The sequence below is a fragment of the Oryctolagus cuniculus genome, chromosome 1 (assembly GCF_051225735.1).
Source record: "Oryctolagus cuniculus isolate XC-2025 breed Fujian yellow rabbit chromosome 1, ASM5122573v1, whole genome shotgun sequence".
NCBI lineage: Eukaryota > Metazoa > Chordata > Mammalia > Lagomorpha > Leporidae > Oryctolagus > Oryctolagus cuniculus.
The window spans coordinates 4,888,428-4,911,254 of NC_142867.1; the positions used below are offsets into that span (position 1 = coordinate 4,888,428).

The following is a 22,827-nucleotide window of genomic DNA, read 5'->3' on the forward strand; positions in this document are numbered from 1 at the left end:
TCAAATCGGTGCTGCAATATGGGATGCTGGCATCCGCCGTGCCACACGCAGTCCCAGTCGTGTTTCCTTGATGACTAGTCAGCAGGAAGGGTTTACTGCCCAGGCCAGCTAGTTCATCCCGGCTCCTTTGACTGCTTAGTTCCTAGGGCCTTGCCGCGTCCTGGGAGCTTTGCTTGGTTACGGTAACTAAGGCTCTGTCACCCACACTGGGGGCCTCCCCTCCTCTGCTGCTCCCTGGAGATCCTGGAGGAGGTGGATGTGGGCTGCTGTTGTCTTGCCAGAAGGCAGAACCCTGGGTCCTTTCAGCACCAGGGAGGGGGGTGGGGCCGGCCGAGGGCAGCGCTGGAGGTACATTTCCACCGCTCCTCTGTGGCAGCTCCTCTCCTGACACACAGGGGCTGAGGCTGCGGGAAATGCTGCGATCTGGCTGTGCTGAGTCATGCTTAGTCTGCGAGGGTGGCGCGCACCTTTCTCCTGCTGCCGGGGCAGCCAGGGTCCGTGGAGCGCGCAGTTCCCTGTGCGGTGCCTCCGTGCTCCCCCTCGCTCTGTGCTTCTCGTCCAGCAACAAGCACGCTGCCCAGGGATGGGGAGACGGGTTCAGGGAGACTGGGAGAGTTTCGGGTGACGTGAGCGGGCAAGGTTTCAGAAGCCACACCCGGCTCCTACCTCTGGATTTTTGTGTAATGGAAAGATTATGCAAACGTTACTTTTGTTGAAAAACTTGATTTTCAACTTCTAAAAGCTTTGAATTAAAAAAAAAACCTAGTTCTTTCAAGGGCTAATCTTTTAAGTTTTTTTTTTTTTTTTTTTTTTTTTTGACAGGCAGAGTGGACAGTGAGAGAGAGAGACAGAGAGAAAGGTCTTCCTTTGCCGTTGGTTCACCCTCCAATGGCCGCCGCGGCCGGCGCGCTGCGGCCGGCGCAGCGCGCTGATCCGATGGCAGGAGCCAGGAGCCAGGTGCTTTTCCTGGTCTCCCATGGGGTGCAGGGCCCAAGCACCTGGGCCATCCTCCACTGCACTCCCTGGCCACAGCAGAGGGCTGGCCTGGAAGAGGGGCAACCGGGACAGAATCCGGCGCCCCGACCGGGACTAGAACCCGGTGTGCCGGCGCCGCTAGGCGGAGGATTAGCCTAGTGAGCCGCGGCGCCGGCCCCTAATCTTTTAAGTTTAGCTTCTAAATATATCCTACAAATCTTTCGATTCTATTTGAGTCTGGAAAATTTTAGCACTCACTTTGAAGGGGACTTTTGATTAATTCTTAGTCCCATTTGAACACTTAATTAAACTCATTTGAAAATTTGAAATCTATTAATTATAGTCAACTTCCTCTAGTTATTTTAAGCTTTCTAATTGATTTAAAAAATCTTGATATAGGTAACTCCTGGAAATTGAAAATAAGAGTCAAATTAAGCTCTTAAAATTTTCCATTTTTAAGATTTATTTATTTGAAAGGCAGAGTTACAGAGGAAGAGATAAATGGGGGGTGGGGCGGGGAGAGAGAGTTTCCATCCGCTGGTTCACTCCCCAAATGGGTGCAATAGCTGGGGCTGAGCAGGCTGAAGCCAGGAGCTTCTTCCTGGTCTCCCACAGGGGTGCAGGGGCCCAGGGGCTTAGGCCTCCCTCTGCTGCCTTTCAGGTCACTGGCAGGGAGCTGCATTGGAAGTGGAGCAGCCCAGACTCTGATGTTGCCCGTATGGGATGCAGGCATCGCAGGAGCTGGCTGAACCCACTGCGCTGCAACGTGGCCCTGCTCTTAAAATTTTCTTGAGAATTCCTGTGCTGTTTTATGTTTTATTTTTAGAAACAGCTTAATTGTGATATTATGAAAATGCAATAAATTGCACATGTATTTGAAGTGTGCACTTTGACAAAATTTGAAAAGTGTGCGTGTTTGTGACACCGTCAGCAGAGTGTGGATGGTGAGAACCTCCGTCTCCTTGGGGATCCCTCACTCTGCCCGCTCTGCTCCTCTCCCCCACGCAGCCCGGGAGCTGCCCTCTGTTACTGTCACGTGCGCTTTCTGGAATTCTCCAGAAATGGACTCATACAGTATGCATTCCATTTTATCTGCCTTCTTTCTCTCAGCATGGTGGCTTTGAGTGGCAGCAACACTCAGATTGGGACATTGTTGCGTGTGCTAATAGTTTCTTGTTTTTTAACTGCTAAGTAGTATTCCGTTACATGGATATCACATAATTTATCCTTTCATTGTATGTCATTCAGTTGCTCCCAGTTTTTGGCAACTACATAGAAACCTGCTTAGAATGTTGTGTGCAACTACATAGAAACCTGCTTAGAATGTTGGACGTATATTTCCTTTCCTGATGGCCAAATGCCTGGTACTGGAATGGCTGGGTTGTATGGGCACTCCGTGTTTATCTTAAACTGCCAAGCTCTTCCAAAGTGTTTGTACTGGTTTCCATTCCCGTTGGCAGTCTGTGAAAAAGTGGAATTAAAGGATAAGTTTGTTTTGGTGCAATTTTGTTTTTGTTTTTAAAGATTTATTTATTTGAAAGGTAGGGTTACAGAGAAAGAGTAAGAGACAGAAAAATCTTCCATCCACTGGTCACTCCCCAAATGACTGCAACAGCCAGGACTGGGCCAGGCCGAAGCCAGGGGCCAGGGGCTTTATCTGGGTCTCTCATGTGGGTGCAGGGGCCCGAGCACTTGGGCCATCTTCTACTGCTTTCCCAGGCCATTAGCAGGGAACTGGATTGGAAGTGCAGCAGCCAGCAAACAAACTGGTGCCCATGTGGAGTGCCACTGTCGCAGGCTGTGGCTTTATACCTGCTACTTCACAATGCTGGCCCCTGGTGCAAAGAATTTTGAAATTCATGCATGTAAATGGGAAATATGGAAAATGCATGTTATGAAAAAAATTAAGTGTGGATTTCAAGATTTTTTTGCATTAAAATAAACGTTTTTTATTCATCTTTTTTCCATAAACATTTAAAAAAAATTTTTTTTTTGACAGGCAGAGTGGACAGTGAGAGAGAGAGAGAGAGAGAAAGGTCTTCCTTTGCCACTGGTTCACCCTCCAATGGCCGCCGCGGCTGGCGCGCTGCGGCCGGCGCACCGTGCTGATCCGATGGCAGGAGCCAGGTACTTATCCTGGTCTCCCATGGGGTGCAGGGCCCAAGCACTTGGGCCATCCTCCACTGCACTCCCGGGCCACAGCAGAGAGCTGGCCTGGAAGAGGGGCAACCGGGACAGAATCCGGCGCCCCGACCGGGACTAGAACCCGGTGTGCCAGCGCCGCAAGGCAGAGGATTAGCCTAGTGAGCCGCGGCGCCGACTTTTCCATAAACATTTTACAGTCCCTTCAAGTTGCAGTACGGGATACGGTCAGTCTTTAGTCTCAGGCATTTAAATGGTTGTATGGCCGTACCTCACTCTGGGATCCATTTTTATTATCTGGTGACGAATGATACTGAACATCTTTTTATGTGTGTACTTGTCATCTGCCAATAGACATGTAAAATTCCTACCTCAAATCACAAGTTTAAAGCAATCACTCGGTTCTGATTGGAGTCCCAAGACTGACTGGTTGCCCTGAGCTGAGCGGATTCCCTTACACCTTGAAGTGTGTCATGTAACAGGGGTCACACGGATTCCTCAGCACAGAATTATCAATGCTTGTTGATCCTTCATTTTATATCTTCCTGGAATTAAGGAAGTTCATCTAATGAGGAATTAAAGTACATAATCTCAGACTATAGTCAGTTATTTTCCTAGGCAACTTGTGGCATTCCTTTCTTAACTAGGTAACTTTTTTTTTTTTTAAATAATTTAAGAGACTCCTGGCCAGGATAGAACTGGGTCGTGGCCTTTGACTCTGAAGCACAGCCCTGCTTCACTGCCACTTTGCCTCCAAATGGGGATGGCCTCACAGCCATGTGCCCCAGATAGAAGCATCTCGCCGCCCTTGCTCCTCTCAGATAACGGCAGTTCTGCCCAGGCTGGTAACCGTTTGACTGATTCAATCACTGTTTAAGGCTTCGTTTCTTATTCACTCCGGCCACAGAGTAGGCAGAGTTAGATGCTGGTATCTGCCAAGTAGCAGTTGTAAAACCATGCCAGTGGCCCAGGACCGCTAGAGTTTCAGCTCTGGGCCTGGCATTTCCCCCTGTTTCTTAAATCTTTTCGGACAAGGGGGAAAGGAACCTGCAGCTTGCGAGTTCTTGTTTTCCGGTCAGACTTGGTTACCAAGACATCGCCTGGAGCCAGTGCCGCCTTCCTCCTTTCCCAAGGTTCACCTCCTGGAAGTGGTGAGAACCTTGGCCTCTCCCTGGCCGGAGGGCTGCGGCCATCAGATTCTTGTTGGGAGCCAGCGTTGCATGATGCAAGGTGGGGGGTTGCAGTCCCGCTGCGGGAGCCCAGGAGGCTTGTGGGCAGGGAGTGACCTCCCTGGGCTCGGCTCCTGCAGCCTGCCCACCCTCCCATGGTGGAGGCTGACATGGCCCCCTTGGGCTTCCCGGAAAAGGACACTTGAGTTGGAGGGAAGTTGACAGGAGGTTGTCTTAGGCTTTTGCTCTGCGGGAGATTTTTTTTTCCCTCCTGATTATTTTGCTGTAATAAAATCCATGGTTTAGTCCACTTGGGCTGCTATGACTAGATTATCTTAGGGTAACCTGTGGACGACAGAAAGTCTGAGATGGAGGGGTCTGGGCTTGTTCATCAGGGGCCGTGGGGACAAGGCGCCTTCCCTCAGCCTCTCTGGCCCCTTCCCGAGGGTGGCCCCTTTGGGACTTCATCTCCTCTTTGTGCTGTCGCTGTGGGGTTAGGCTTGAGCATAGGAATCTGGGGGACACGAACCTTCAGAGCGTCCCACAAGTTGTTTACCATCTTAGCCGTTTTTGCACGCACGGCTCTTACTGTAATACGGCCGTCGCCACCATTCATCTCCCAAGCCCTTCTTGCAGAACCAAGGCTCTGCAGCCATTTGACAGCAGCTCCCGTTTCCCACCCGCCCCAGCCCCTGGCAGACCCCATTCCACACTGTGGGTACCACATAGAAACGGAATCATACTGCATTTGTCGTCCTGTGACTGCATACTGCAATTATAGTGTTCTCAGAGTTGGTCCACGCTATAGCCTACGTCAGAATTCCCTCCCTAGTTAAGGCTGAATATTCCATCCTGTGGACTTGCTCTCTCTCATCCGTTGACGGGCATTTGGGTGGCTTCCATGCTTTAGCCACTGTGAATGATGCTGCTAGCAACATCGGTGTGCAAAAAGAGCTTGCATTTGATTCTTGAGGGTGTGTACCTGCAGGTGGAACTGCTGGATCCAGCGGTCACCGTCTGATCATTTGAGGATCTGCCCGGCTGCTTCCCGAGTGGCTGCACTGTTTTGTATCCCCACCAGCCGCGTATGAGGGTCCCAGTTTCTCCACTTCCTTACCAACACTTACGTTTTTGGCAGTGCCCATCGTAATGGGTGTGAGGTTATTTCTCAGTGTGGTTTTTGTTTTTAAACATTTCCTTTTTATTTTTCCCTCTGGTACTTTTATAGTCTTTTTAAAAAAGATGATTTATTTGAGAGGTAGAGTTAAAGACAGTGAGAGGGAGAGACAGAAAGGTTTGCCATCCTCTGGTTCACTCTCCAAATGGCCACAGAGCCCGGAGCTGGGCCTGTGCTGGGCCAGTCTGAAGCCAGGAGCTTCTTCCGGGTCTCCCGTGTGGGGCAGGGGCCGCAGGCAGAGGCTCGACCCACACGCCACAGCGTCTCTCCTTTGGTGTAGCTTTTCTTGCATTTCCTTATCGACTAGTGGTGTTGAGCATCTTTTCATGTGCTTCCTGGCCATTTAGAGTCGTCTTTGGAGAAACGTCCATTCAAGTCCTTTGCCCATTTTGAATTGTGTTTTTTTGTTGTTGAGTTTTGGGAGTTCTTTATGTAGTATGGATATTAATCCCTTATCAGATATATGATTTGTAAATATTTTATTCTATTCTGTGGATTGCCTTTTTACCCTGTTTATAGTGGTTTTTTTTTTTTTTTTTTTTTGATGGAGAATGTCGCAAAGTTTTTATGGAATTCCAATTTGTATATCTTTGCTTTTGTGCCTTGTATCATATCTCAAAACTCCTGGTTAAACCCAGTGTCACAAAGCTTTTCTCCTGTGTTTTCTTCTAAGAATATTACAGTTTTAGGTTTTGCATTTAGGTCAGGGGTCCATTTGGGTTAATTTCTGTACAGCAGTTCCCCTTTCCCACAGTTTTGCGTTCTGTGATTTCAGTTATCTGTGGTCAGCTGTGGTCTGAAAATATTAAATGAAATTTCCAGAATTAAACAATGTGTTTTATTTCTTTATTTGAAAGGCAAAATGACAGAGAGTGAGCAAGCGAGCGAGCTTGCATCTGCTGGTTCACTCCTCAAATGGCTACAACAGTTAGAATTGTACCAGGCCGAAGCCAGTAGCCTAAAACTCCCTCCTGTCTCCTGTGTGGGTGGCAGAGGCCCATCTTGGCCCATCGTCTGCTGCTTTTCCCAAGCGCATCAGCAGGGAGCTGTATCAGAACCAGCACTCTGATATGGGATGCTGGCGTTGCAGGCAGTGGCCTAACCCGCTGTGCCACAAAGCAAGCCCCCAGAAAAAGTAATTCCTAAGTTTTCAGTTGCACCTGCTCTGAGTGGTGTGAAGGAATTTCACATCGTCCCGCCTGGGTGTGCCTCATCCTTTGCCCAGTGTGTCCATGCCACACACGCCGCCTGCTGGTCTGTCACTTGGTGGCATCTCGATTAGCAGAGGTGACCTGAGGGTTGCAGGGCTTGTGTTCAAGAATTGTGTGCGTGGTCTGCTGATGCTGAGTCATGGAGCCCACGGCATCCCCTTGTCACCGCATGGAGAGGAAGGGTGAGACCGTACAGTCAGGTGCTTTGGCAGACAGGCTGCATCTGCACAACTCTTATTCCAGTATATCGTTATAACTGTTCTATTAGAGTTCATCTCCTACTGTGCCTGATCTAGAAATTAAACTTTGTCGTAGGTATGTATGCATATATATAGATGTATATATAATATATACATATATAATAAGAACAGTATATGTAGGCTTTGGTACTTTCTCAAGTTTCAGACATCCAGTTGGGGGCATCTTAGAACACATCTTTGTGGACTACTATATATGATGATAGATAAGGATTGACTTTATTCTTTTGCAAAAGCTTTATTATTAAAATTGTGCATTGACTTATTTTCAACTACTTGAAAGAGAGACAGAGACGGAGACAGAGAGAGAGAGAGAGAGAGAGAGAGATCAGTCTTCCATCTGCTGGTTCCCTCCCCAAATGGCTGCAACAGCCAGGGCTGGGCAAGGCTGAAGCCAGGAGTCAGAAACCTTATCTGGGTCTCCCATGTGGGTGGCAAAGGTCCAAACACCTGAGGTACCTTCTGCTGCACCCCAGGGTGCATTAGCAAGAAGCTGGATTGGAAGTGGAGGTGCCGGGGTTGTACTGGCACTCTGACGTGGGTTACTGGCTCCTGTGGTGATGTGATGAGAGGAGGTGAGGGGATGCCGTGGGCATCGTGACTCGGCATTAGGAGACCACATACAGATTTCTTGAACACAAGCCCTGCAATACCACAACCGTTGGGTCACCTCTGCTAACCGAGAGGCCACCAAGTGACAGACCAGCAGGCGGTGTGTGCAGCATGGACACACTGGGCAAAGGATGAGGCACACCCAGGCGGGGCGGTGTGAAATTCCTTCACACCACTAGAGCAGGTGCAACTGAAAACCTGTGGGCTTATGCACTCAGCAGCAGATGGAAGAATCAGCAAACTTTAGAAGATGAGTAAATTGGTGGGGCCGGGGCTGTGGCGTAGTGGGTAGAGCCGCCACCTCCAGTGCTGACATCCCTAATGGGCACCGGTTCTAGTCCCAGCTGCTCCACTTCTGATCCAGCTCTCTGCTATGGCCTGGGAAGGCAGTAGAAGATGGCTCACGTCCTTGGGCCCCTGCACCCACGTGGGAGACCTGGAAGAATCTCCTGGCTTCTGGCTCCGGATCGGTGCAGCTCTGGCTGTTGTGGCCATCTGGGGAGTGAACCAGTGGATGGAAGACCTCTCTCTCTGTCCCTGCCTCTCTGTAACTCTGCCTCTCAAATAAATAAAAAAATTTTTTTTAAAAAAAAGGCAAGTAGATTGAGATGATCTAGTCGAGGATCTGAAAGAAAAAAGAAGGAAAATGACAGAGCCTCCGAGATGTGTGGGACACAAGTGAATCAGATGTGCATGGTGGGTGTTCTAGGTGAGGACAGAAAGGGTCGGAAAGGGGGTTTGAAGCAACAAGGCTGGAAACTGCCGCATTTGATAAGACAGCAACGCAGGTGTCCAAGAAGCCTGGCCAGCTCCACCTAGGACAGACTCAGAGGTTCTAGTTAACTGGTGAAAAGCTGAGTCTTGGAAGCCACACTGAGCGTTCATGGGGCCCCAGGCATCTTTGATAGATTATCAGCTCATTTCTCCTTGGGAGCCTCGGGCCGGAGGGCAGTGGGACGAACCTGATGCCGTCTGGGGCAGAACCTGCGATGTCATCGTCTGACCCTGGGCTCTCGTGCCCTGCCCTCTGCTGTCTTCAGGGATCATTTGTCGCTCTCACCCCTGAATAACCGTCAGGCAAGCTGCCTTCACACTTGCCCTGCAGGTAGTCTATCTTTCACTAGATTCCCTTCCCCAAGTATTTCTAGAGACATCCAAGGAACGCTTCTGTACACCACCGAGGTTGGAGCACATAAGGGCCCGAGAATATTTGTCCAATAAATGAGATCTTCCTGGGTTGCTTGTTTCCCTGGCCAGCTGTCTAAGCACTGCCTCTGCTGTGTGTTCTCTGCCTCTGCCTGCCTCGGAGCTGTTTCTCTGCTCCTCACACCGTTTGGCCTTAAACATGCAAGCAGGCACGTCTCATCACTTCTCAAAGCGTGGCTGTTACAAGTATTGCCGGGACCTTTTGTGCCCGGTCTTGGTTGGGGGCCGTCCCGCACCTAAGGCAGGAGATGGTGGCTGCAAAGAACAAGGCACTGGGGTGGGTCAGCTCCAGGCTGCAGCGTGCTAGGAAAGTGGAAGGTCCGTGCCGGGTACAAGCACGCCCCAGGGTGAGACTGGTCATCCTCGCCAGCAACCGCCCAGTTTTGAGGACAGTGAAGCACTCTGTCACGCTGGCCAAAACTGGTGTCTGTCACCACAGCGGCAGTGATATTGAATCAGGCAGTGTGGAAAATGCTGTAGGGTTTGCACACTGGTGACCACTGATGCAGAAGATTCTCATGTCAGTAAAAGTGTGCCAGAACAGAGAGAGGATCTATCTACCTCCATGAGGGTGGCAGGGGCCCATGTACTTGAGGTATCTCCTGCTGCCTCCCAGGATGCACCTGTACAGGAAGCTGCATTGGAAGTGGAGGCGGGACTTGATCCCAGGCACTCCTATAAGGGATGCAGGCATCCCAAGTGGTGGCTTAACATTGTATGCCACGATGCCTGCTTCCAGAGCTTATAAAAAATAAATATTGCCGTGAATTTCACAAAATTTTATTGAGTGCTTGGGGTTAGCAGAATGGAATTACAATAAAAAATGTTTGTCCCCAAAGTGGAATTCAATCCTTATTTAGCTCAAGAAAAATAGAATAATCATAACTTAATAACGGCAGCCTCTCCACAGCCCATCAACCATAGGGGTCTCCACTGTCAGTCACTGCCCTCCAGGACACGAGTGGAGCCGACTGCTTGCGTCTGGGCTTTCGCTCTCGCTGGTATGCCTTTTGTGTGTGGAACCCTTCGTAGTTTTACTGTTTTGTCAGGCAGCTCTCATCGGCACGGTTAAGGTCACGGTTAAGACTGCAGTCTCGCTGTTCGTGGATGACAGACCTGAGACACTCAGTGGCTCACTCAGCCTTGCTAGGAAGAGGCAGAGCCGCGGCTGAAAGTAGCCATCTGAGCCTAGCTGCGTCTCCCCAGGGAGCAGGATGCGTGTGGCGGAGGGCTGCAGCCTGCGGGGCTGGCTGCGTGTCCCCAGGGAGCAGGATGCCCGTCGCAGAGGGTTGCAGCCTGCGGGGCTGGCTGCGTGTCCCCAGGGAGCAGGATGCCTGTCGCAGAGGGCTGCAGCCTGCGGGGCTGGAGGCACCAACCCGAGACCTTGTCCTCTCCTCCTCCAGCTGAGTGCCTGAGGGATATTTGCAGGCGGTACAGGAGCCATCGGCCGCGGGGCTTGTGGCCAACTGGGAGTCCACCTCCCCACTGCGCCTGCCCCAGGCTGCTTCCGTAAGATCTTCCGGCTTTGCTCAGCCTTCCTGCCTTCTCTTCTCACCGCCCCACTCCAGCTGTTACAAACAGCTGTTTGTGTTCTGGTGGACCTGAGCCATGTCTTTCTATTTCTGATATTCTTAAATGACAGTTTCAATATCTGGCAGAATAAGTTCTCCACGATGTCGTTCTGGGTTTTCTCGCCGACTGAGTGGATCAAGGCAGGCATGCATTGTTACTGTGCAGTATTCCGAGAAGCTGTTCTTGCCTCGGGCAGTTACTGTGCCTCTGCGGTGTGCGTGGCTCACCGTGAGGTTGCCAGAGGATGTGACAGCGTGGCCTGCTGTGGGTTGAGTGTCCCCACTGGAACCCATGGTGCTTCAGTCCCCGTTGTGAGGTATTATAAAAGGTGATTGGACTGTGAGTGGACCAACCCACGGCTGGATGGATGGGTTATCAAATGACTGGGTCTGTTAGAGAAGCCAGCGTGGCTCTGGACTCACCCCGTGGTACATGGCTCTGCAGGGTCCCCCTCAGCCAGAGGGACCTCAGCAGGTGCAGCTGCAGGAATTTGGACTTCTCAGCCTTCAGAGCCGTGAGCCAGATAAACCTCTTTCCTTGTAAATGACGTTTACAAGTGTTCTGTCGACAGAAAACAAACCCAGACAGCCCCTGCCGCGGTTGCTAACCCTGCGGCTGGGGAGAGGAATGCGTGTGCTCACCCACAGAGCGGCAGTGTGTACTGTCTGTCGGGTGCACAGTGCTGCGTGCAGACACACGCGCGAAGTTGCCGTGGTTAGAGCGTGGGCTCTGGCATCAGGCAGAGTTTGGACTGAGGCCTTCACCTGCCCTGTGACCTCTGGCAAGTTCCTTGGTCGCTTTGAGCCTTGGTTTCCCCATCTATAAAATGGGAGCAGCAAGAGCTTCCTCTTGGGACTGTTGGGTGTGTGTTTGGGGAGAGCATTGTGCAAAGTGACATAGTGTGGTGCCGGGCACCTGGTGCGCGCATCGTCCTGTGGCCGTGTTACCGGAACCAGCAGGGAACAGCTGCAGGGGAGTCTGTGGAGACCATATAAGGCACTTCAAAAGTTGGTGGGAAATGGAATTTTTTTAAAAAGATGTTTATTTTGGTGCAAAAAAAGTTGGAATCCATGCATACTTTTTTTATTTGACAGGTAGAGTTATAGACAGTTAGAGAGACAGAAAGATCTTCCTTCCATTGGTTCACCCCCCAAATGACCACTATGGCTGGCACTGCACGAATCTGAAGCCAGGAGCCAGGTACTTCTTCCTGGTCTCCCATGTGGGTGCAGGGCCCAAGCACTTGGGCCATCCTCCACTGCCCTCCCGGGCCACAGCAGAGAGCTGGACTGGAAGAGGGGCAACCGGGACTAGAACCCGGTGCCCATATGGGATGCCGGCACCGCAGGCGGAGGATCAGCCAAGTGAGCCACGGCGCCGGCCCCCATGCATACTCTTTTCATAATATGCCTTTCCATACACTTTCTGAAATACTCTTATAGAAGTCTCGGGACTTGCAAGGGGAGGGGCCGTATCAGGCTTGCTGGGTGAGCTGGTCCTTGAACGTGTCACCATATGTGGTCATGGAGAGGTCAGGAAGGCACCCAGGGGTGGCATCAGAGCAGTGAGAAGATCCAGGCCCCAGGCAGAGGGCAGGGGAGAGGCCATGGAAACCCCCAAGGGCAGAGACTTGTGCCTGCCTTGGGTGCTGCACCCACAGACTTGCGCTCAGGAAGCTCCGTGGCAAGTGTGGGTGCTGGTGGTGAGGGTTGGGCAAGGCCTTCATCCTGTGAACCCCAAGGGTGTGTGGGGATTTGAGCTGCTTGGGCCAGGGACCTCCAGAGGTGACTGGGAAGCAGTGGGCAGGCCGAGGGGGACTGGAGAGTCAGGCCAGGGCGGTTGCTGGCTCTCACATTCCCCGGCGATGCAAGCGTGCGGTGGGCAAGGGGTGGCCGTGGGAGGGAGGGGCAGGTTCAGTGTCCCGGGAAGAGAGTTGTCATGGGTGAACTGGGGAGGAGTCGGAGGGCGCCGATGAGCAACCCCGTCTTCATCTTGAAATGCAGCATCGGAAAGGCCACCCTATTCGTGCAGCTGAAGTAGCCAACCCCAGGACCTTTGGCCAGGGAGGAAGAGGAGAGGCAGACTGATACAGGGGTTTAGGTGGGGACAGTGAAGCCCAGCTCAGAATTTCCTGAGAAAATCGAGTTAGCTGGAGAGCAGGGCAGTTAGCCCCGAGAACTTCCACGCAGCTGAAGAAGACGTTTCGGAGGGTGCAGAGGCTGGTGGAGCCTCGAGGAGCCCCAGCTGGTTTCCCCCAGGTCTCACGCCCCGGGGCCCTCCTTTTTCTGATCTGACAGTTCCTGGACGAGACTTGCATCTCGCGTGTGTCTGGGTGAGGCTGGCAGCAAGGGCTGGGGCTTTCCCTGTGCCTCCGGGGCGGCGTAGGTGGGGGCCGAACTGCCTGCCAGCAAAGGGGTCCACATGGAGCAAAACAGCATGGATGTGGCTCTGGGAGGCTTAGGTTTTCTGTCGCATTTTAGGTGTATTCTGGGGAGGCATTTTGGAGACGGATTCTCCCAGCATACTCAAAATATGAGCTTGTAACCCTGGGTCTGTTTTTCTCCTGTTTCTTGATTTTCATGGTTCCCGTGCTAGGACTTTGGAATGAGGTTTGGTCAGCAGAAAAGACAGGGCATTGCTGCCAAAAAGGGAGGTACTTAGAGACTAAAGTCCCAAGATAAGGGGTGGTGTGCATCTTGTGAGAAAAGCTCCGTGGCCAGTCCCGTGTCCAGGCTCCTCTCTCGCTCGTGCAGACCTGAGTCAGTTTGCCTTTCTCTGATGGCCGCTTGGCCACTACTGGGGAGAGCACACAGCTTACAGAGATGTCCTCCAACTCCGGGGTCAGCCTAGGGGCAAAGGGCAGAGGCCACCATTCCTAGCAGTTCTGTGGCCCCAAAAGAGCATTTCAGCTACTGCCTCTTTGAGGTTTTTGTTCCAGATCAGTCAATCCAGCCTCAGGGACCTTGCCCTTGCACATAACAGAGTCTCATAGCAGGTTACCAAGTGCTGATCCAAAGGGCTACTGTTTAACTTTACAAAACACTTTTCATATTTCAGCTAAGTAATGCTTGGACCTGGCACAGATATCTTAAGTGTTTGAAAGCCTTTTGTTCTCTCTCCCTAGTAGCCCACTTCCCCTCCTTGGAGGCCACCTCTGGATAAATTATCTGTCTTTTGAGAGATGGTTTGTCTGGTAAAATAAAAATAGAGTTCTATTCTTTTTTCCTTCTACATCAAATTTCCTCCTATACCTTCTCCCTGTTCCAACATCTTTTATTTTTTTTTTTAAATGTATTTATTTATTTGAAAGAGGAAGAAAGAAAGGTCCTCCATCCACTGGTTCACTCTCCAGATGGCCAGAAGGAGCCTGTGCACTGGGGCCATCTTCTGCTGCTTTCCCAGGCCGCAGCAGAGAGCTGGATTGGAAGTGGAGCAGCGGTAATTGAACTGGTGCCAGTATTTGTCACAGGCATTGGCTCCACCCACTGTGCCACAGGGCCACCCTCCACATTTTTTGTTTTCTTTTATCCACTTGTTTATGGAAAAACATATCATGTTTACAAAACACTTTTTTTTTTTTTTTTTTTTTTGCTTTCATCATGAAGGTCATGATAGTTGTTTGTGGGCATTTTTTTTTTTTGATAAGATTTATTTTTTTGAAAGGTGGAGAGAGAGAGTTCTTCCATCCACTGGCTCACTCCTTAAATGCCTGCAACAGCCCGGGGTGGGTCAGACTGGAGAGGGAAGCCAGGACTCCATCTGTGTCTCTCTTGTGGGTGTCAGGAATGCAGGCACCGGGACCAGCATCTGCTGCCTCCTGGCACAGTGGCAGGAGGCAGAGTAGCTGGAACCCGACTGGCGTGACGTGGGCTGTGGGTGGTGGCTTAACCCACTGCTTCACAGTGCGCAGCCCAACGTACGTACAAGGGGTCTTCAAGTAGTTCGAGGAAAATGCATATTCTGAAAAGTTGCATGGGCTTCAACATGGTTTTTACACACACACACACACACACAAAAACACCCAGAAAACTTCTGGCTGCGTCAGCGTGTCTGCACAGGATCGCAATTGAGGCTAGAAAAGGACAAGGTTGGAGCAAATCCTCGTCAGAGCAGCATGGCCTCTGCTGAAGTTGAAGGGCAAACGTCAGTCCACGGTGAGGTTGTCGCTGCCTGATGGGAAGGCTGCGGGGACGCTGCCCCAGAGGAGTCCCGTTTGCTCGTGGATAGCTCGTTTTCAGAAGGGATGAGGCGGTGCTGAGCGTGAGTGCCGCCGCAGCAGACCGTCCACAGCAACTTGCAAGGGAAAAACTGATCTTGTTCATGCCCTATCCGGGCTGGGGAACCTTTGTTCTGCCAAGGGCCCTTTGGATATTTATAACATCATTTGCTGGCCATACAAAAGTATCAAAAGTTAGCCTGCTAGGGGATGGCGCTGTGGCACAGTGGGTTAACGCCCTGGCCTGAAGCACTGGCATCCCATATGGGCGCCCGTTCTAGTCTGGCTGCTCCAGTTCCAATCCAGCTCTCTGCTATGGCCTGGGAAAGCAGTAGAAGATGGCCCACGTCCTTGGGCCCCTGCACCCACGTGGGAGACCCGGAAGTTCCTGGCTCCTGGCTTCAGGTCAGCTCAGCTCCAGTTGTTGCAGCCATCTGGGGAGTGAACCAGTGGATGGAAGACCTCTCTCTCTCTCTCTCTCTCTGCCTCTCTCTGTAACTCTCTTTCAACTAAATAAAATAAATCTTAAAAAAAAAAAAAAAGCCTGCTGCAGATTTATTGAATTTCGATCCTGTCTGTGGTTGCCTTGGCGGGCCTTGTACGGCCTGCGGACTGGGTTTCCTCAGCCCTGCAAAGTGAAGAGGACTGACGGACAGTTAACAGTAGGAATGATGGCCAGCACTGTAGATGTCACAGTTGCTTCAGCTTACGCAACTCTGGCAGAGCAAAGTTTTTGCATGGTGGGTAGCCAGGCTGTCGCACCAGGTCAGCCGCGCACAACTTCCATGGAAGTTTCCAACAAGTGGCATCGACATCCTGGAGCTTTTTCTCTGACGATGAGGATGTAAGCTGAAGACGTCAGAGCGCTGGCTCCCGACAGGTGGCAGTGGTCCAGTCAAAGCAAAAGCAGAGGTCACGGTGGCCACTTCTTGGGAACGCGCGTTGGCTTCGCGTCGGGCCAGGGCGCAGTAACGTCTGCTTGTTAGGAGGGCGTTTTGAGCTAGCCCAGGCCTTGGGAGGAGACTGCAGGAAACCTCCACCAGGGTCCCCCTCCGCTCTGACGACAAGCCTGTTCACTCCTCTCTTGAGCAGGGCAATTTTGCAAGTTTCAGTGGGAAATCATTAGGCTTCCGTCATACAGTCTTGATTTGGCTCCTTCTGACTTTTAATTTTCTGATCTCCAAAAGGCATCTATTTTTCTTCATTCATAGTATAAACATAGGGGCTGGCATGTGATGTTGGGGTAAGCCTCGGCCTGCAGCGCCGGCATGCCGTGTGGGTGCTGGGTTGTGTCCCCGCTGCTCCTCTTCTGATCCAGCTCCCTGCTAATGCATCTGGGAAGGCAGTGGAAGATGGCCCAACTGCTTGGGCCCTGCACCTGCACGGGAGACCTGAGGGAAGCTCCTGGGTCCTGGTTGCAGAACAGCCCAGCTCTGGCCGTTGTGGCCATCTGGGGAGTGAAGCAGTGCATAGAAGGCCTTTCTCTCTGTCTCTCCCTCTCTCTGTAATGCTACCACTCAAATAAATAAATAAATATCTTTGAAAAAATAATGTAAAAACAGTCTGTGCTGCCATGCTTAAATCCCCAGGACTGTCAGCTCACTGGGATGGACCAAACGATCGATATCGTCGCCTACAAAAGTGTCTAAATTCTGTGGAACTCATGTTGAGAAATCGTATTGATTTCTGTCTTTTAATTCCGTTTTCCATGAACTGTTAAAAATGTCCTCATACATAAAAACAAAACAATGTAGTGGATGTCTCTGGGCCCACCCACAGGTTAAGGAATAAAAGGTTAGGAGAGTTTAAGCCCCCTCTCTGCCCCCCTCATTTGAAGCCCCTGACCCCCACAGCTGCTCTGACTCAGGTGAAAACCATTCCCCCACCCATAAAGCAGTATCTGAGTAACTCCCGGTTTAGTTTTGCCTGTATTGGAGTATCTCAGGGTGAGTCGTCCGTGCAGGTGCACACGGCTCTTGTCCGTTTTGCCGCTCAGGAGCTTCCTCCCGTGCCCCCACGCGTTCACCCCTCCATGGCCAGGAGGCCCACGAGCGGCTCTCGTTTCTCATTCTCAGGACCAACCGAGCCGTGAACATCCTGGGACGCGGGTCTGGGGCCCGTGAGCGAGAGTCTGCAGAGTGTAATGAGGAGAGGAATTGCTGGCCCGTCTCACTCCTGGGTCATGGGGAACTCGCTTTGCAGGGTGCTTGCACTTGACCGACCCTTCTTGGCCGTGCAGAGCACTGGGTGCTGTCTGATGACAGTGCTCGGGGAGGATTTTCCTGTTTCTCCGGCTGCTTGGTCACAAGGCTGGAGACAGGTGCTTTTCCTTGCAGGTGGGAAAAGTAGATGGGTCACTTCAGGCTCACTCTCGCCAGGCCGCACTTTCTGGAAGTCAGCTTCAACTGGGACTGAGAGCTGCTTCGATTTCCCACGTCTGCTGGGGAGTAGGCTGCCAGCACCACAGTGCTGCTGTGGAGGGGGTTTGGGTCACACTCAGGGCTGTCAGGCTTAGGACTGGAAATCTGGGGCGTCCCTCCAAACTCGGGCAACACTGATTTGTCCCGTCTGGCCACTCTGTGAATCTACAACAGGACATGAAGTTTCTGCCCCGGGCAGGTCCTGCTGGGCTAGGCCCACTCTGGCCCACGGCGGTGTAGACAGGGTTGCTTAGAGAGTGGGATTAGCACACAGGCAATTATCAGAACATGTCTTCACGGATTTTGAAAATGACACACTCTGACTCCCATTGTCTCTGATGGCAAATCCCTACTTTCATATAGTGTAGTTTCCAACTATTTTGTTGTTTTAGCCTTTTGGTTGCTGAAATCCCCTGTAATAATTCTCACATATTTTGCATTCCTGGGTAGACCGTGTGAAACCTCATTGTTATCCTGCTGCTGCTAAGTCCATCTGGGTAGGTGTTAATTTCAGGCTGGCCTGATTCTTGTTTTTTTAAAGAAATTTTAAAATGTTTGAATTTAAAAAATGTATTTTCATTTTAAATTTGAAGACAGAGATAGACAAGATAAATCTTCCATCTGCTGGTTTACTCCCAAATGCCCACAACAGCCAGGGCTGGGACAGACTGAAGCCAGGAGTCAGGAATTCTGTCCAAGTCTCCCATGTGGGTGGCAGGGACCCAAGGACTTGAGCTGGCATCTGCTGCCTTCCAGGGTGCACAGTAGCAGGAAGCTGGATTGGAAATGCAGTAGCCGGACTCGAACCAGGCGGTGTGGCACGGGTATGTGGATTTCCAAAGCAGCGACTTAACTGCTGCGGCCCAAGCCGCTGCCTCTCAGGCTGTTAGATTCCCGGGGTCTGGATGCTGAAGAGGCTGCCTCTTTTATTTTGTACATACGGATCATTATCTTCTTGCAGTGTCTTACCCCTCCTCCCTCCCTCCCTCCAGAAGCCTTTTCCTCCTGTAGGCTGGAGGAGGGCCCTGGAGCAGCCAGCACTCACAACTGCCATTCGTGCATGGCCACAAGCTGTGATTCTGTAGCATCCTGGACACTTCACCTCCACGAAGCAGGAACTGGGGCTCTACACCGGGTGCTGCTGCTTGGGTTCCCTCTTCTGGAGAGGGATGGATGTTCACGTGCCTTACCACTTTCAGTCATTCGCTGCCTGCCTGGCCTCAGGTGCCCTGCCACAGGGTCATCCCCTGAGCTGCCCAGGGGTCAGTCAGTGGCCCCTGGGACCCACCAGGCTGCAGACTGGCTCTCCTTCCAAGAGCAGCTGGCTTTCCCGCATGCCTCCTGAAGTGGAAGGCGAGGTGGCCACTGCCCAGTGACCTGCTCCTAAGGCCACTGCCTAGTGACCTGCTCCTAAGTCAAAGGTCATCTTTTTTGCGGAACTCTACCTTAGTCATAATTATATTTAAAAATCAAAAAGAATCTTTCCTCCAGAATACCTGTTTCTTTTTCATGGATTTATTTGAGAGGCAGAGAAAGAGCGAGATGCCCCTTTTTGCTGGTTCACTCCCCAGATGCCAGCAGTGGCCTCTGGCTGGGACTGAGCTGGGACCTGTGACCTCAGCTCAGGTCTCCCACGTGGGTGGTGAGGTCCCAATGGCTTGAGCTATTACCACTGCCTCTCAGGTTGCACTTTCTTAGGAAGCTGGAGTCAGGAGTCCAGTCCAGGATGGGACACAGTGTGGGACACAGGCACCTTAACTAACCAGTGCAAGATTATTATTTTTTTAGAGATTTATTTATTTATTTGAAAGGCAAAGTTACGGAGAGGCAGAGGCAGAGAGAGAGAGGTCTTCCATCCACTGGTTTGCTCCCCAGATGGCCACAATGGCCAGAGCTGTGCTGATCTGATGAAGCCAGGAGCCAGGAACTTCCTCCGGGTCTCCCATGTGGGTTCAGGGGCCCAAGGACTTGGGCCATCTTCTACTGCTATCCCAGGCCATAGCAGAGAGCTGGATCGGAAGTGGAGCAGCTGGGACTTGAACCAGCATCCATATGGGATACCGGCGCTGCAGGTGGCAGCTTTACCTCCTGTGCCACAGCGCCGGCCCCACCAGTGCAAGATTAAACAAAACCACCCAGCCTGTTTTTTTTTCACGTTCATTTCTCTGGTGCGTCTGTTTACTCCCCCGCTTTCTGTCCATGGGTGCAGTGTTTTCCATTGCCTGGGTTCTGCAAACGCCCTCCGAGTCCTGCAGTTGCAGGCACTGCCTTCCTGGTGTGGTCTGTGCTGTGGCTTGGCCTGGTGCAGTGATCACCTGCTGCCCTCTTCCTCTCGTTCCATTTGCAGAGGCTCTCATCCCTTTGTCCGGGCTCTGCCCTGCAGCTTTCCCTCCTTTGCTGAGGAAATGCCCTGGAGTAGGTGCGTCCCAAGGCCCTCCTGCCTCCCCAGAGGCCCCGCCCTGCTTCAGGGTGGACTTTTGCCCCTTTGCTATCAGCCTGCTTGTCATGCTGATCACATCATAAGGTCAGTTTGCCCTCAGAGCCCTATCGGACATCTTTTTTTTTTTTTTTTTTTTTTTTTTTTTTTTTTTTTTTACAGATTCAGTTAGTTATTTAAGTGGCAGAGTTACAGAGAAAGAAAGAGAGATAGAAAGGGGATCTTTCATCCACTCCTTCCCAAAAGACCACAATGGCCGGATCTAGGCCAGTTCAAAACCGGGAGTTTCTTCTGGTCTCCCACGTGGGTGCAGGGACCCAAGCACGTGGGCCATCTCCTGCTGCTTTCCCAGGCACATCAACAGGGAGCTGGATCAGAAGTGGAGCAGCCAGGACTTTAACCAGCACCCATATGGGATGTTGGTGCTTCAGGTGAAAGCTTAACCTGCTGTGCCACAGTGCTGGCCCCGGGCAGGTTCTTTTAAGCCAGAACATTTGCACAGTGGTTAAGATGCTGCTTGAGACGCTCATATCCCACATGGGAGTGCCGGGGTTCAAGTCCCAGCTCCACCTCTCACCCACCTTCCTGCAAATGCACACCCTGGAAGGCAGCAGGTGTTGGCTCAAGTACTCAGGTGCATGCCACCCACCCGGGAGACCTGGTTAGAGTTCTGGACTTCTGACTTCTGCCGAGCCCAGACCTGGCTATTGCAAGCATTTAGAGAGTGAACTAGCGGACAGATCTTTCTCTGTCTTATCTGTCTCTCTCTGTCACTTTACCTTTCAAATAAATAAAATTTTATTTTTAAAAAAGGGAGACTAATTCGTAATTCCTGAAATCCTTAAGCTAAGTTGGCTGCTGCCTCTGCTGCGTCTTGGGTTCAGCTCTCCTCCTCACACAGATCCAGGCCTGAATCTGCAGTATCTGTTTTTAGGTGCCTCACTGAACCAGTCCTAGTGCTGTTTTTCCTCTTTAAGCCTTGGCAGAGTGCTCACACTCTGTGTTTTCTTTTGTGCTTGGCAGGGTAACCATGCTTCCACGCTTGGACTTCTGTAGGCCAGGGCCAAGGAGCCACAGTGGTGGCACCCTTAGGAAAAGAGGCACCAAAATGTTAGGAAAAGAGGTGCAGAATAGAGAGGGGGCAGTACACGAATTTACAGCCAGACCGAATGTATTCAGAGACAATCAGCTCGCAGATGTGGGTGACCAACTGCCCGCGTGCCCATGATGGAACACGGGGCAGAAGGCCCTGACCCCCAGGGGCTGGGCCTTTGTATATTTTAGGAGGGCTGGGATGGGACTGGGGGTGGGGTAGGGGGCAGCAGGCAGAGGGGAATTCCAGAAACTGGTCTTTCAGGTGGCTGTAAGGGGTGGGGTGTGAAGGCAGTAGGGTATGAGACCCAATTGAGAGTCAAGGGCAGGGAATACATTCCAGTGTTTATCTTTTTTGGGCAATAAGGGAGAATGGCTGAGGCTTATCATTGCGCCATCAGGCATGGTGTGGGCCTCTTCACGTGACTTCCAGACCTTGGCTTTCCCGTGGTCATCTGGCTCTCTGCACCGAGAGGTATGAGCGGATCTGCAGTCTTGGTTTGCCTTCACTGCTTATCTCAGGCTTGCTTCCCTTCCTTTCTCCTCCTCTGCCTTCGGCTCTTGGTCCTGACTACAGACAGTTCTCGCTTCCCGTGACCTGGTCTCCTGGCTTCCCCACCAGCCTTTCCCATCCGGCCCTTCCAGGTACGTAGAGACTAACTCAATATTAGCAGCCCAAATTCTGTCCTTTCTTTTTTAAAAAATGAATACATTTTTATTTTTTATTTGAAAGACAGGGAGAGTCAGAGAAAGCCAGACAGAGATCGTCCATTTGCTGGTTCACTCCCCACATGTCTGCAGTAGCCAGGACTGGGCCAGGCTGAAGCTGGAACCTCCCCACGGGTGGCAGGAACTCAAGCACTTGGGCCATTATCTGCAGCCTCCCAGGGTGTGGCGCATCAGCAGGAAGCTCCATCAGAAGCCTGGTAGTCCAGCCGGCGGTGTGGCTTAATAGGCTAATCCTCTGCCTGCTGCGCTGGCACACGGGGTTCTAGTCCTGGTCGGGGCACTGGATTCTGTCCCGGTTGCTCCTCTTCCAGTCCAGCTCTCTGCTGTGGCCCGGGAGTGCAGTGGAGGATGGCCCAGGTCCTTGGTCCCTGCACCCGCATGGGAGACCAGGAGAAGCACCTGGCTCCTGGCTTCGGATCAGTGCGGTGCGCCGTCTGCAGCGGCCATTGGAGGGTGAACCAAGAGCAAAAGGAAGACCTTTTTCTCTGTCTCTCTCTCTCTCACTGTCCACTCTGCCTGTTAAAAAAAAAAAAAAAAAAAAAAAAAAAAAAAGCCTGGTAGTCCAGACTTGAACCAGGTACTCCAACGTGGGATGTTGGTGTCTCTAGCGACGGCTCAGGCCACCATGCCCACAGCCACTCCTGTCCTTTCTTTACCACGTGAACCTCTAGAGAGCTCTTGGTGCCGGAGCTGAGGAAGTGCTCGCCCTCCGACAGCCCTTCCCTTGTCTAGTTCGACCTCGCGATAGCATCCCTGTTTTACTAAAATATCCAGAGGGCAGCCAGTAGAGTTTTCCATTGATTTTCTGTTGTGCTGTGGGGCCAGGAGGGAATGCAGATCATCGACTTTGCAGCTGGGGCTTCACGACTATGGATTCTAGCGGTCGCTTTTGAATTTCTGCTGCTGCCTGCGCTGCTGGTTTGCCGCGTACTCTCTGTTAGGAAAGGAGTTGCAGATTGGAGCCTTGTCACACGGGGCACCAAAATGTTAGGAAAAGCGGTGCAGAGTAGAGAGGGGGCAGTGCACGAATTCACAGCCAGACCAAGTTCATTCAGAGACAATCAGCTCGCAGAGTGGTGACCAGCTGCCCACGTGCCCAGGATGGAACCCGGCAGAGGCTAGGGATGGGGGCGGGGGCAGAAGGCAGAGGGGAATTCCAGAAACTGGTCTTTCAGGTGGCCTTGGGGCTGGGTACAAAGGCAATAGGGTGTGAGACCCAATTGAGAGTCAAGGGCAGGAATACACCCCAGTGTTTATCTCTCTCCTGGGCGAAGAGCAGGAATGGTTGAGGTTTATGTCCTTGTTCTTTCACCTTCTGTTCCAGAGAAGGGAAATGCAGAGACAAACCCTAGGGTCACACTGTAGGGTTCAAATTCTTGGCTAATTAAAGTATAACAAGAGAGTACAACCTAGATGGTAAAAATTTATCTATGTAGGGGCCGGCGCTGTGGCCTAGCAGGTAAGGCCTGTGGTGCCGGCATTCTTTGTGGGTCCGAGTCCTGGCTGCTCTACTTCCAATCCAGCTCTCTGCTATGGCCTGGGAAAGCAGTAGAAGATGGCCCAAGTCCTTGGGCTCCTGCACCCACGTGGGAGACCTGGAAGAAGCTCCTGG

The 22,827-nt window shown here is 51.7% G+C and overlaps 1 protein-coding gene across 4 annotated transcripts in view; it reads left to right on the top strand.

Moving 5' to 3' along the window:
• PC (pyruvate carboxylase) overlaps positions 1-22,827 on the top strand; it is a 97,095-nt gene that overhangs the window by 6,570 nt on the left and 67,698 nt on the right. Inside the window, exon 1 of one of the 4 annotated variants that reach the window (XR_016216188.1) lies at positions 20,940-20,961. The exons of 2 other annotated variants lie outside the window; for them this stretch is intronic. The gene's annotated coding sequence lies outside the window, so the exon portion shown is untranslated. Of the gene's footprint in view, positions 1-20,939; positions 20,962-20,985; positions 21,132-22,827 lie in introns of those variants that run through there. One more of the 4 variants, XM_051830874.3, reaches the window with a different exon arrangement.